Source organism: Thamnophis elegans, chromosome 10 (assembly GCF_009769535.1).
Source record: "Thamnophis elegans isolate rThaEle1 chromosome 10, rThaEle1.pri, whole genome shotgun sequence".
NCBI lineage: Eukaryota > Metazoa > Chordata > Lepidosauria > Squamata > Colubridae > Thamnophis > Thamnophis elegans.
The window spans coordinates 28,402,939-28,417,437 of record NC_045550.1 but is presented as its reverse complement, the minus strand read 5'-3'; the positions used below and the strand labels follow the sequence as shown (position 1 = coordinate 28,417,437).

At 40.5% G+C, this 14,499-nt stretch overlaps 1 protein-coding gene across 2 annotated transcripts in view; it reads right to left on the bottom strand.

Annotated features, from left to right (window-relative positions):
- NGEF (neuronal guanine nucleotide exchange factor) overlaps positions 1-14,499 on the bottom strand; it is a 71,171-nt gene that overhangs the window by 50,710 nt on the left and 5,962 nt on the right. The gene's annotated exons all lie outside the window — the stretch shown is intronic.

Below are 14,499 nucleotides of genomic sequence, written 5' to 3'. Positions count from 1 at the left end.
TGCCATTGAAAAACCAGTCTTTCTGATGTTGGAAAATATAGGTCTAAGTACTTTTGGAGCAGTTTTATAATGTAGTATTTATCACAGATGCCAAGAAAGTTAAACAATGTGTCTTCCTTCCCCATCTCAGTTTGTCTTCCTTTCTAACTGTGAGTGTCTTCTTTTGCCCGCTCAGATATCTGGTAACCCTGTCTTTTTCTAGTTCACCAAAATGGTTAGAAGCAATAATTGTAAAATCCCAATCGCAAGGATTAGAAAGTCTGTTTATTTTAAAGCCTTTACTTCCAGATGCAGTTAATATCTTTACAGTATGCATTAATGATTAATGCTTTCTTTTTATTAATTTATTTGTTTGCCATCCATCTCACCACAATATTGCATCAAATACTAATTGAGTTAATTATAGGTAATTAATTGATAATATGGTTTGAGATTGCAAATATATGGCAATATATGGAGTGTTATTTTCCTCTTATCCTCTCAGAACTCACAAGGTCCCTCCTTGTGATATAGTGGAATTGCTTCTGGAGACAGAGAGCTAAACACAATTTATCAAAACACATACCATGACAAACCATAGTTAGCATAAACCATAACGTCCAAACTCACTTCAAATTAAAGTTAATTTTGCTGCCTGATCACAAACCAAGGAGATTTTTATTATTTCATGTAATGTTTATGTCACCATATTTTATAAATACTTCACAAATAAAGCTTTCATATTCAGTGATACTTTATCATATCTCTTCCCATTCTGGAGTCAAAAGAAATGCTGACATAAATTGGGCTGACACCACCCCCCCAAGTGCCCTCAATGTACATCTAGAATGGGACTATACTGTGCCTGTCAGTCCTTAAGGCAGACCAGACTAAGAAATCAATTAGATAGATAGATAGATAGATAGATAGATAGATAGATAGATAGATAGATAGATAGATAGATAGATAGATAGATTATATATATATATATATATATATATATATATATATATATATATATATATATATATATATATGTGTGTGTGTTTTTATTTGTGCTGATAAATAAATAAAGGAAGACTAGTATAGATCTATTTCAAGCTATTTAGCTCTCATCAGCTAGCCATATCCTTACTGGGATTCGAACCTGTGCTCTATTGCCTCCCAGGCAGGGAGTTAACCATTTGAGCTACAGAGAACGACTCCTTTTATCAGCCAGCCAGGGTGGGAGGTATATACTTAAAGTCACAACCCCTGGTATGCCCAAGTGTGGGAGGAAGGTCACACTTCCACTCTCTGTCATTAGGCTCGTCACAAGAGTCCATCCAGACAGAAACCCAATATTTTTACTGTTGCCTTTGTTATATTTGTGTTTTTATTTGTGCTGATAAATAAATAAAGGAAGACTAGTATAGATCTATTTCAAGCTATTTAGCTCTCATCAGCTAGCCATATCCTTACTGGGATTCGAACCTGTGCTCTATTGCCTCCCAGGCAGGGAGTTAACCATTTGAGCTACAGAGAACGACTCCTTTTATCAGCCAGCCAGGGTGGGAGGTATATACTTAAAGTCACAACCCCTGGTATGCCCAAGTGTGGGAGGAAGGTCACACTTCCACTCTCTGTCATTAGGCTCGTCACAAGAGTCCATCCAGACAGAAACCCAATATTTTTACTGTTGCCTTTGTTATATTTGTGTTTTTATTTGTGCTGATAAATAAATAAAGGAAGACTAGTATAGATCTATTTCAAGCTATTTAGCAGGTTCGAATAAAAATAAAAACACAAATATAACAAAGGCAACAGTAAAAATATTGGGTTTCTGTCTGGATGGACTCTTGTGACGAGCCTAATGACAGAGAGTGGAAGTGTGACCTTCCTCCCACACTTGGGCATACCAGGGGTTGTGACTTTAAGTATATACCTCCCACCCTGGCTGGCTGATAAAAGGAGTCGTTCTCTGTAGCTCAAATGGTTAACTCCCTGCCTGGGAGGCAATAGAGCACAGGTTCGAATCCCAGTAAGGATATGGCTAGCTGATGAGAGCTAAATAGCTTGAAATAGATCTATACTAGTCTTCCTTTATTTATTTATCAGCACAAATAAAAACACAAATATAACAAAGGCAACAGTAAAAATATTGGGTTTCTGTCTGGATGGACTCTTGTGACGAGCCTAATGACAGAGAGTGGAAGTGTGACCTTCCTCCCACACTTGGGCATACCAGGGGTTGTGACTTTAAGTATATACCTCCCACCCTGGCTGGCTGATAAAAGGAGTCGTTCTCTGTAGCTCAAATGGTTAACTCCCTGCCTGGGAGGCAATAGAGCACAGGTTCGAATCCCAGTAAGGATATGGCTAGCTGATGAGAGCTAAATAGCTTGAAATAGATCTATACTAGTCTTCCTTTATTTATTTATCAGCACAAATAAAAACACAAATATAACAAAGGCAACAGTAAAAATATTGGGTTTCTGTCTGGATGGACTCTTGTGACGAGCCTAATGACAGAGAGTGGAAGTGTGACCTTCCTCCCACACTTGGGCATACCAGGGGTTGTGACTTTAAGTATATATATATATATATATATATATATATATATATATATATATATATATATATATATATATATATATATATATATATATATATATATAGAGAGAGAGAGAGAGAGAGAGAGAGAGAGAGAGAGAGAGAGAGAGAGAGACTATTTTCATTGAAACAGCAATTGTACCAGGATCTTGCAAATCTGAATTAACTTTCTTCCTCCCTCATTGAATCAGGGAGGCAGTTTGTTTCTTGGCATGGGTTCATCCTGCGCTTGTCTGATCATTGGTAGCAGCAATTCCCCTGGTCCTCTACAGAGATTACTTAATTAAAATAACATATTAAATGTACAGAATAAAAGAAGTCTAGATTATTTATCCCCTCCTTCAATGCTAAACATTGATTGTCTTGAGAATGAATGCAAAAAGTATCAGGATTATGTTTTAACCAGGGGTGAGTTCTAGCCGGCATTACTGCCAGTTCGCTCATGTGGGCACTGGATGCATGCTGGGTGTGCATGCACAGTTCAATGGAATTTTTTCTGTGCCTGCGCATAACTCCCCCCCCAAAAGATGGCGGTGACCTGGAAACCGGTTTGGGGGCATGGCTGGCCTGGGTCACTGCCTGTTCTGTGATCCAGGCCGGCATACCATTACTGGTTCGCCCAAACCGGTAGGAATCCACCTCTGGTTTTAACCTTTAGTAACACAAAGATGAAAACTTTTGAGTCTCTCTCTCTCTCTCCCCCTCTTTCTATTTCTCTGGAATGGTCAGAAATGCTTTATTGGTTTCAATTTCTTCAAATAAATAGTTATGTTAAAAGGTGGGGAGGGGAGGCCCTCAGAGTGCCAACCACCCTCAACATTCAAAGATTTGTACAGTATAGGTATACTTTGACTTACGACCATAATTGAACTCTAAATTTTTATTGCTAATCTAGACAGTTGTTAAGTCAGTTTTGCCCCATTTTATGATCTTTCTTGCCACAGTTGTTAAGTGAATCACTGCAGTTGATAGGTTAGCCACACCATTGTTAAGTAAATCTGGCTTCCCCATTGATTTTGCTTCTCAGAGGATCTGAAAAAGTGATCACATGACCATGGGATACTGCAACTGTCATAAATACATCTGAATTTTGATCACATGACTATGGAGATGTTGCAATGCTCACAAGTGTGAAAAATGGTCATAAGTCACTTTTTTCAGTGCTGTTGTAACTTCAAATGGTCACTAAATGAACTGTTCAAAGTTGAGGACTACCTGTGTATTCAGCCTCAAGTGAATTATACATAGTGGAAGGTAAGGTAAAGGAGAGAATTGGATTCTACTTGGTAGAACATTTATTGATTGATTGATCGATCAGGTTTATATAATTGCCTATCTAAAAAGTGTGATTCTGGGTGGCCAATTATTAAAACAACTTTCTGGGTTTAACTGTTTTTAATTTTACTCAATTAACACCAGTTAAACACAAATACATCTAACTTCCATACAACGTAACAATCCTGTGTGATCCCCATATCTTTGTGGATATTTAATTGATAAATAAATATATATTTTTTTAATCTCAAGAGGAGTACCAGTAGTTAGAAATGTTATCTGGGTGGGGCTTATCACTACTTACTGGTAAGAATACTAAGGAATAAATCAAGCCTGCCAACATTTTAAAAATCTGGTACAGGCTCCTGGTTATTTCATTTTGCTTTCCAGGGTAACATAATACACACTATTTGCTTTGCTCTTTCCTCCCCCAAGATACACATTTGGTCCCTGAAGCCCTAAAGAAATAATATTTGTACATTTAGTAATAAGACAGATATCAATTAGGTCAGGGGTCCCCAACCCCGGTCCATGGACTAGCACCGGTCCGCGACATGCTAGCAACTGGTCTGTGAAACTGAGTAAAGCCCCTTTCGCAGGATGCAGGCAGCATGCAAAACCACACACCCTCCGGTCCGTGGAAAAACTTTTCTCCATGGAACTGGTTCCTGATGCTCAAAAGGTTGGGGACCACTGAATCAGGTGTACCACTTCTATGCACATCAGCTCCACGTGCCTGTCCATGGAAGAGCCTAAGTCAAAAAACCTGCATTTTATGTACCTATTAACGATCCCTGGCCTTTCCTGACTTGTACATCACCACAACATGTCCCAGAAACTTCTTTTTTCTTGCCTTCCATCTCCAGCAAATACTTTACTCAGTCCTAAGTCAAACATTGCTAGTTACAATAATGCTTTCCCCTTAAATTAATAGCAGTTTTACTATGATGTGCTTCATCAATCCTTTTCAGGCAGTACATAATGCTGGTATCTTTTATGCTACCTAAAGAACTAGTGAATAGGAAGAACCCAGAATGTAACTTAATTCCAGGTAACGCTATATTACAGTGCAGAAGCTTAAACAAGAAAACATCTATTCAAAGAACACAGCAGATTGCCACAACCCCCTCCTTCCTTTTTCTTCTTCTAACAAATGTAAAACTATATAAAATGTTTGGCTAAATTGATCCTTGCAATCCTATGAACACCTACTCAGATATGAAGCCACTTGAATTCAGGGAGGCTTTTTGTTCAAGTAAGATGGTAGTGAAACTGCAATCTTCTTAAAATGAATTAAAGAAAACAAATAGAATCAGACAACTTTTCACAACCTCTTTGGGAGGGGGGAGATGCAGCCTTCATCTCCACCAGTGGTGGGATCCTCCAGGTTTAACAACCGGTTCAATGATCGTGCAATTTGCTGCCCCTGTGTGCATGCGCAGTTTGAAAACAATCTTCACTTCTGGATTTCTTCAGAGAAGTAACACAGCTGATTCGCTTGGCAATCTGCTCTGCCACGCGAATCAGCTGAGAAGCTAAAGGTAGGAAATTAGCGCGAGTGGGCAGGTGGGACCATCTGATCGTTGGGGCGAACTGGTTCACTCCCAGCTGATCATCAGAGGTACCGGTTCACTTGAACCGGTCCAAACCAGTAGAATCCCACCCCTGATCTCCACTTTCCTTCTTTCTCAATATCAAGCTTTACACCAAAGGTAGCTGGTTTGCTCACAAATTTCTTTGTTATATTCCTAGCAAAGAACAAACTTCAGGAGATGTATTTTTACTGGGGGGGGGGCAGCAGTGGTGGGTTACAACCAGTATGCTCCGGTACAGGCGTACCGGTGCCTGCTGGGAGCACCAGGTACCGTTCCAGTATGGTGCTCTGGAGGGCCCACCCACCTGCCTATGCTCCTTACTGGTATTTGAAGTTTTCGGGGCTTCCGTGCACGGCACATGCACAATGCTCTGCTGAGCAGCTGGAGCATCGCGGAGGCGTTGCAGAGGCATTGCAGAGGTGTCACAGAGCATTGCGGGCGGTAAGTATGCATGCACGCGCTGCGAACATGTGTGCGCATGCTGCGACATTCCTGTGGTGGGTGCCTGGCTCCATTGCACCAAACCAGTTGCACCAGGATTCAGAACCCATCACTTGGGGGCGGGGTTGAGAAGGATTTTCCTGAAGGCTCAGCCTTTGACCATTTCAGAAAATCTATGATATTCAATAGGTATGCAAATACAGGTCTCACAGCAAATTTCACAGGGAATGGGAAATTGGAGAGTGCATCAGTGTTATATTTCTAAAAGTATTTGTGCCATTGTGACAGTATGTGTTACTGAAACATGAATTCTAAATGAATTCCATGTGAAAATTATTTGATTTTTGGAATAGCTAAGTTAGACAGGAACACCAGAGAAGGGCATGGTTAAGTACTTTAATTCAGAGTCTACTAAAGGGCTACATAACTGAAGGGAGATTCTTACTGTTGTGAGGTGGGGACTAGCTATAAACATTTTCAAATGAGTTAGTGTAAATGTGTGATCTGTTTTAAGGAATGAATGTTTGTCAAAAATAAAAACAGCTACATATAAACTTTTTGCTTCTTCCCACTTGGTTTTGATGGAAGTATCAGGAGAAACTGATGCAGAAGGAGTTAAATGTATGGTTTATGGTAAAGATTTAAAAACCGTATGTAATAAAACAAGAAGAGATAGGACCGGGAATGAATGGGCACCAAATGAATTGTAGTGAATAAAAAAATAATATGAAATAAGACATTGGGGTAGTGTGATCATACACTGAAAAGGATTTACAAAAGGGTGGCAATAGTAACTTTGAGAAAGGTTCAAAAGTAGCTCTTTCTCTCCCTCTCTCTCTCTTTTTAAGTCCATCATAACTTTGACTGGTTAAGCAATCAGTCATAAGTCAAGGACTACCTGTAGACTGTACGCTAGATTACTCATTGTCTTTTATGTGCTGGAAATACTGGCTGCCAGCCAAGAAGATGGGAAACTGAATGCCTGTCTCAATCCAGTGATATGCAAACTCTGGTTGAACTTTAAGAAGAAAATAATCCTTTTTACCAATATTTTAAAATGGTAACTCTGAATATAGTCAACAAAGTAGAATGCCTAGTACAAAAATAAAAAAACCAAAAAAACCCTGTTTATCTATTTAAAATATTTATATAGCCCGTCCCTCATCCTTCCAACAAACTCTGGGTGACTCACAAACATGACAACTGAGGCTTGAAACATTCTTAGGGAGGAAGGCCAAGAAATCAGCCATGCTGTATCTCAGGGGTGTCAAACTTGATTTCATTGAGGACCCGCAGCAGCGTTGTGTTTGACCTCAGGGGGACCGGGGGGGGTGATGGTGGCCTGGGGCATCGCTAGCATGACAACACTTGTGTTGGGGGGCACCTGTGGTGGCCCGAGCGCTCTGCCAGTGAAAATGGGTTTCTGAGTTCCATTTTCAGCTGTGATTGCCTCCTGCAACCCTCTGCCAGCAAAAACAGAGCTCGGGAGGGCCACATGCAGCCCTTGTGAGCTCTGCTTTCTCTGGCAGAGGCATCGCAAGCAGGTTCTTTGTTATTTCAAGGGAGGCCACACGGGCCAGATCTAAGTACCCCGCAGGCCAGATCTGCCCCCCGGGCCTTGAGTTTGATACCCCTGCTGTATCTCTACCCCATACATAACTGGGGAAGTTTATTCTTCAACATTGGCTCTTCTGTAGGCTTGCTTCTTGGCAAATTTCTCAGATCTACTAAGTTCTGCTTTCTGGTATTAAATCTTTATCCCACTCCTCTGCTTAGGATAGAGTTCCTGAATTTTACACTTCGAGAGGCTATCATAGAGATAAGCAAGGCATGTTGGGGGCTTGTAGGAATTTCCTCAGTCAGAATGGAGTCATTGGTTGCATCATTACCTGAATAATTCACACCAAGACTGTCTATGAAGATTCTGAGTCATCCAGGTCATGGTTGTCCCAAAGGTGCTTTTTCAAGAGGCAACTGAACTTTCTGTTTTTTCTTTGAAGACATTTCACTTCTCATCCAAGAAGCTTCTTCAGAGAGAGCTGAAGAAGCTTTTTGGATGAGAAGCAAAATGTCTTCAAGGAAAAACCAGGAAGTCCAGTTGCCTCTTGAAAAAGCACCTTTGAGTCACACCAAGACTATTTTCCTAGGCGCCTCTGCCTCATCAAAGGACATATCCAGCAAAGCCATGACACTATCTGCCCCTCAGAAATTACTATATTAAACTTACAGTTGCTAAGTCATTGGAAGTGAATATTGATTGGTGGTTCCCATGCAAGTAGCCCTCTATTTACAACTACAACTGAGACCAGAAGTTCCGTTGCTAAGCAAGGTTGTTATTAAGTGAGTCAGACCTGATTTTTATGCAAGATAGATGTTACAGCCAAGATAGTTTGTTAGTTTATATCCTCATTCAGCAAGTGTTAAGCATCAGTATATTCTGAGCCCCATTCTATTTATAATCTATGTTGTCTCCATGGTGCTAGCAGTAAAATAAATGGAGTTTCATCCTCCAAAACTAAACCAATAGACGTGCATCAGTGTACTAATGCATTTGCTGCCTTCTCAACAACTCATGTGGAATCTCTTACTGTTTAGGGGAAAACATCGATTAATTGTACAAAAATGAGGGTCACAATCTTCACTGAGAGATTTGTTAGGCACAAACATAAATGATTAATGCCTGATAATAGCACAGTTAAGCACAGTCTTTCAAATACTTTAAGGTTATTTTTCAACTCTAGAGGAAGCAAGCATGGTCTGTCTCAAACTCTGCATATAGAAATTTGGTGGCTCAATTATTGCAGGCCAAGATTACACTGAGTCATTAAGTTGCTGCGCTGTACATGTTTAGATAGCCATACTTATTTTATTATGACAACAAAATGATGAAATGTACATTGTAGCGCCACCTGCCTTTTTGTACTTGTGCTGCAATGTCACATGGATATACATAAAGGATAGAGTCTGTGTCATACCATTGTAGCACACTTGCTCCCTTGCTACTTACAGGTCCATTTGTGTAGGAGAGACTGGCAGAGTCAGGGGAGGAATCAAGCAAGGCATCAGTTTAGACTCTCTACATGGGACAGAAGGACAAAGTCCAACCCCCTCTCGAATGCTGTTGACCCTTATCTAATTTTACATGGTGTAAACCAGCGGTGGGTTTCAAATTTTTTTAGAACCTATTCTGTGGGAGTGGTCTATTTTGTGGGTGTGGCTTGGCAATCATGTGACCGGGCGGGTATGGACAACTTGACATCACTCATGTACATTCAGTCACATGACCACCACCACCCAAGCCATGTGGCAAACTTTTTTGGGACTCCTATGAAGCGGGGGGGGGGGGAAGTGAAAACCTTCCAAAAATAGACAACTGGAGGATAAAGGGCCGAAATTAGGGAGATCGGAGAAGGCAGGACAGAGAGGAATCCAGTAGAAAGCTATCACACGTTGGGGAAAGAAGTTTGGGAGATTTGAAAAGGCAGGACAGAGGGGAATCCAGTAGAAAGCTATTGCACACTGGGGAAAGAACTTTGGGAGATTGGAGGAGGCAGGACAGAGGGGAATCCAGTAGAAAGCTATCACACGCTGGGGAAAGAACTTTGGGAGATCGGAGGAGGCAGGACAAAGGGGAATCCAGTAGAAAGCTTTCACATGCTGGAGAAAGAACTTTGGGAGATCAGAGGAGGCAGGACAGAGGGGAATCAAGTAGAAAGCTATGACACTCTGGAGAAAGAACTTTGGGAGATCGGAGGAGGCAGGGCAGAGGGGAATCCAGTAGAAAGCTATCACACGCTGGGGAAAGAACTTTGGGAGATCAGAGGAGGCAGGACAGAGAGGAATCCACGAGAAAACTCCTGAGCTTGCAGCTGCTGTCTGGTGGATTGTGCTGCTGAACCTCTCCATGCTTCTCCGTTCACCACCTCCACTCCCAGGTATGGGACTTGACACCGAATTGGGCTAGGATAGGGCGGACTGGTGGGGGAAGCGAGCGATGGAGCTGCTTCCGGATGGGCAGGGGTGAGCGACCAAGCGACAAGGCCAGGGCAGGCATTCCGGAAACTACTTCCGGGTCCACCGGTCGAACCTCCTCTCACCGGATCGGTAAATTTCACCATCCGGTTCTCCCGAGCCGGTGCGAACTGGCAGAAACCCACCACTGGTGTAAACTATTAGTCTGAGAAGACTCCTGTACACAGACTTAAGCAATAAATCATTAATTTTTAACCTTTACACGTGGACCTGGTTGTTTGTGCCTGACAAATAGTACATGTAGATTTCACGCACATCTCCAAAATAAATCTCCCCAAGCTTATAATTTATTAGGCTTTTCCTGTTGAGATATATGTCCTTAGTCTTGTCACAGATCTCATCTTATTGGTTTGGCTAATGTTCAAGCATATTAAGGTAATTTTGAATTATGATTTTTGTCCTCTAAGATATTCCCATAGCTTGCTGTCACTTGGAAATCTGATAAACATTCCTACATTCCTTCATTCCATAAATTCTTTTTAAAAATGCTAAATCGCACAGGATGAAGGATTGAGCCCTGGGGGTTTCTTCTCAGTACTTTGTCCCAAGCTGCTGCAAAACCATGCATAAACTATTTTTGATTACAGATGTTTAATCAGTTGCAAATACTCTGAACTGCAATGCCATTTAGCTTATACTTATCCATCTTGTCAAATAAGGTTGTCATATCATTATCATACAATTTATAGAGATCAAAGTACGATGCATCTTCAGCATTCCTTGGACTATTGAACTAATCACTCTGGCATAAAGAGATAAGGATTTATTCTTGACTATTCCAAGCTGGTTCCTATTAATAGCAGCGTTCTTTTCTAAATGTTCAAAGTAAATCATAACAAATTTAAAAGTGCACAAAATTTAGATAATCTATTTACAACCATTTTCATATACTTAATTATTTATGAAGTTGTATTTTACACAATTTTTCTACTTTATGCTTTTTTGTATTCATACTTGGATCAATTAATTGCCTCACATAATTTGGAGAAATGCAAATGCTAAAAGATAGCGTTCTATCTTGTTAATTTAGGAAGCATGAATTTAGTAGGTTTGCATTAAAATAAGAAGCAAAATTATCCCCCTTTTTTCATGTTCACATCTTTTTTCAGTCTAATAGTTCAATAAATATAGCATTATTTCCTAAAAGGGACAGGCCATATGTATGTTTTCAAATTTTAAAAGCGTTTGTCATTATTTTAATTGTATTCATCCTTATTCCTCAAGCTACACCTGTGCATATTTTTTCTTCAGCTTATTCTGACCGGACTTCAGGAAATGTCTACAAGAATTCCAAGTATGAATTGTTATGTTACCTATCACCCTGTCCACACCCTGATGACAGGGGAAAAAATACAGCTAGATTTTCAGTTGCATAAAACATGCACTAGCAATTTCAGGTTCCTTCCTCTTACTTACAATAAGGAACTAATTGCTCTGTGCTGTTAGCTTAAAACTGCCCATCTAATTTCTGTTTTTTTGTTCTTTCCAAATGCTCTACAAACATTCAAGGCTGCCATATTCATACTTGGATTGGTGTGTATACAATTACCAATCTCATAGCATGAGCAATATCAAGTTCCTGCAGGTGGACACATTGGTTAAATATAATTAGAGACACAATAAACAGTAGGAAACTTTGGGAAAATACTAGAAGATAATAAAGAGATACAGAAAACTCTATTTGCTGCTAATTAGCATTAGAGCTATATGCAGGATCTGTAATATAAGAATTCAGTCCATAATTTTTAAAATAATTTTATTCCTTTGGGAGTTTCCATCTTTTGCGATGTGATTTGTACTACAATACTGAATAAGCTAGAATAACATAATCAATAGAACTCTAGGCTCTTATTTAGTTCCACAGTGTTACTCATTCAGTGATCTTGAGCAAGTCACATTAACTCTTTCAGGCAGTTATGAGATTAGCAATGTGATTGATTAAAAAGCCAATTAATGAATCATAACAGAAATATATTTTACATATTTTTTCTACTGAATCTGGTAACTTTGATATCAGCTGATCTTGACCTGTGTGCCTTTCCTGTATTTCTAGAGCCTGGCATACTACCAACGTTATGTACTGAGCTTATTCCCCAAGCAATGGTTTGGTGAGGACCAAGTCCTTTCTACCATTCTCATGGTATCCTTTAGGGCAGGGGTAGGGAACTATGGCCCTTTTACGATCTGTGAACTTCAACTCCCAGAATTCCTGAGCCAGCATAGGTCTGGGAGTTAAAGTTCACAGATAGTAAAAAGGGCCATAGTTCCTCATTCCTACTCGAGGGGAACTTTTGGCTTGCCAGGGTCACATTCAGTGAGGAGGAATTGTCTTGGACTGCATATAAATATATATAATGCACTTAAAGTACATAAATAACAAACTTCCTTAATTCTTAATTTTTACAGGGCTTTGTGGGACTGCATTTGTATCTTACCAGGGCCAAAGACTCATGCAGACAGCAATGCACTCACATCATTGCTGCACATTTCTGGTGTTCAAAGAGAGTCTAGGCAAATTCTACCCCATTTAAATACCCACAAGATTTAACTCTCAAAATTCCTCAGCCAGCATCACTATGTGTAAACCAGTGACGTGCGGTGAGGTTTATGGCTGGTGAGGCACTGACACAGGGGTTTCAAATTTTTTTAGACTTGTGGACTTCAACTCCCAGAATTCCACAGCCAGGCATGCTCAGTTCTGATTTAAAGCAACAGCATTTGTTTTTCTCCTTTGCGAAAAAGTTTTCCTTCATTCTTTTTCTTCTCCCTCCCCCTCCTTCCTCCCTCCCTCCCTCCCCCCTCTCTCAAACAGATACATGCACACAGAGAAGTTGGATCCCTCTCTCACTCACTCAATCTCAAACAAACACAAAAGTTGGATTGGATATATTTTCCAATAGCTTGAAAGCAGCTCCTCTGCCATACCCCCTCCACTCCCCTGCTGCCTTCCAATCCGAGCCTTTGATTGCAGGTGGAGCCATGTTGCCTTTTCAAACTTGTAATCAGTGAAGCTGGGCTTATATACTTTTATCCGTGTGTGTGTGTGTGTGTGTGTGTGTGTGTGTGTGAAGGCAATGTAGCTCTGCATGCAATCAAACTACACTTGGGGAGGGATCTACACTTGAGGATGAAGTTTGAATTCCTCCCCCTCCCTCCGACCCACACATGTACCTTTTCCAGCTGTTTCAGAGAGGATTTCAACTCTGCTCTTGCCTGCCATCATGAAAAGAAAAAAAAATGTAAAAGGAAAAAGGCAAGAGCTGAGATCAGGCTGAGCTAGTTGCTGCCAGAGTAATCGTGTGGATGATTCTGCTTAACTGTTTAAAAAAGCCTTTAAAAAAACGCCCTCTACAGGAGGCAGGAGAACGACATGCCCGTGACCCATCAAAAGCACGGACGGCAAAAGCGCGATCGACAAAATCGCGCCTTTGACGTCATCACAGCGCGACGAAAAAGATCGAAAAATTCAAATAAAAATTAATAAAAATTAAATTAAAGCAAGCCGATTCACATAAAGGTAAGGGTTAGGTTTAGGTTTAGGGTTAGGGTTAGGTTAAGGGTTAGGGTTAGCTTTAGAGCGTTAGCGTTAGCGTTAGGGTTAGGTTAAGGGTTAGCGTTAGGTTTTTCGTTACTTTAACGGTTAGGTTTAGGGTTAGGTTTAGGGTTAGGTTAAGAGTTAGGTTTAGGGTTAGGTTTAGGGTTAGGTTTGGGGGGCTTAGGGTAAGGTTTTCGCTTTATTTTTACATTTTTCGAACTTTTTCGTCGCGCTGTGATGACGTCACAGCGCGCTTTTGTCGAGCGCGATTTTGTCCTACGCGCTTTTGTGGTGGAACCGACATGCCTCATTACGTCAGGAATTTTTCACCTTTTAACCCTTGCTTAGCTCTGCTCAAGTGATCATAAAATCGTTCTCCCACCTCCTCCTGTAGACGGCACTTTTTTAGAGGCTTTTTTAAACAGTTAAGCACTAAGCAGAGTCATCCATTGTGACTCTGGCAGCAACTAGCTCAGCCTTTTTCCTTTTACATTTTTTTTTCTTTTCATGATGACAGTGGTGAGGCTCTACCTCCCCTGACTGCACGTCCCTGGTGTAAACATTTGGAGATTTCATTTCTGCAACCAAGTTTGAGGAAGGTTTAGTTTAGCTTCGTTTGTGTATGTATTTTGTTTTCTTTAGACGTTTTCTTCTCTCGAATGGTGTGTGTATATATATATATATGTATGTATGTATGTATGTATGTATGTATGTATGTATGTATATATATACAGTCACAACCCCTGGTATGCCCAAATATGGGAGGAAAGTCACACTTCCACTCTCTGTCTTCGGCTCGTCACAAGAGACCATCCAGACAGAAACCCAATATTTTTTTACTGTTGCCTTTTTGTTACATTTGTTATATTTATGCTGATAAATAAATAAAGGGAGACTAGTATAGATCAATTTCAAGCTATTTAGCTCTCATCAGCTAGCCATACCCATGCTTGGAATCGAACCTGTGCTCTTATTGCTTCTAGGCAGATGTGTTAACCATTGAGCTACAGAGCTCGACTCCTTATCAGCCAGCCAGGGTGAGAGGTATAT